The sequence below is a fragment of the Panthera tigris genome, chromosome A3 (assembly GCF_018350195.1).
Source record: "Panthera tigris isolate Pti1 chromosome A3, P.tigris_Pti1_mat1.1, whole genome shotgun sequence".
NCBI classification, from domain to species: domain Eukaryota; kingdom Metazoa; phylum Chordata; class Mammalia; order Carnivora; family Felidae; genus Panthera; species Panthera tigris.
The window spans coordinates 33,545,410-33,546,590 of NC_056662.1; positions in this window are offsets into that span (position 1 = coordinate 33,545,410).

Below are 1,181 nucleotides of genomic sequence, written 5' to 3' on the forward strand. Positions count from 1 at the left end.
AGGTCCATAAAGGTTCACTGGTGAATTCTACAATTAAGGATGAAATTACACTAACTCTCTACAATCTCTTTCATAGAAGAAAGGCAGAGGGAATACTTCCTAACTCATTTTATGAGACCCTAATACCAAAACTAGACAAAAACATTACAAGAAAACCACAGACCCATATCTTTCATAAATATAAAAATAAAATTACTTAACAACATATTATCAAATAAAATACAACAATGTATAAAAAGAATTACACAACAAGTGAACAAGACCAAAAATATTTGAAAATATTACCATGATTGTAATCCATCCATCCTATCAACTGATTAGAAAAATAAATAAATAAATAAATAAATAAATAAATAAATAAATGAAATCACACCATCATATCAATAGATACGGGAAAAAAACTTGACAAAATCCAACATTCTTTCATGATAAAAACTCTCAGGAAACTAGGAATAGAGGAAAACTTCCTCAATGTGATAAAGAATATTCACAAAAACCTACAACTAACATCATACTTAATGTTGAGAAACTAGAAGCTTTCTCACAAAGATAGGAACAAGTCAAGGATGATTCAACATCACTACTTTTCACTACTCACTAATTTTTAACATCATGCTGGAAGTTTTAGCTAATGCAATAAGACGAGAAAAGGAAATATAAGGTATACTGATTGGGAAGGAATAAACAAAACTGTTATTGTTAACAGATGACATTATTGCATATGTAGAAAATCTAAAAGAATAAAAAATATTTTTCTGGAACTATTTAGCAATTTTATCAAGATTGTAAGATACAAGGTTAATATATAAAAGTCAATTGCTTTCCTATAAACCAGCAATAAAGAAATGAAATTTCAAAGTAAAAATGGAATATCACTCACATTAGCACCTTAAAACTGAAGTGCTTTGATAGAAATCTACTAAATATATACAAGTCTAGATGAGGAAAACTATAAAATTCTGGTGAACAAAATCAAAGAACTGAATAAATAGGGACATAGTCCATGTCCATGGATAGGAAAACTCAACATTGTCAAGATGTCAGTTCTTTAAAATTCTATCTATAGATTCAATGAAATCTCAATCAAAATACAAGCAAATTAATTTCGTGGATATTGACAAATTGATTCTAAAGTTTATATGGAGAGGCAAAAGACCCAAAATATCCAACGTGATATTGAG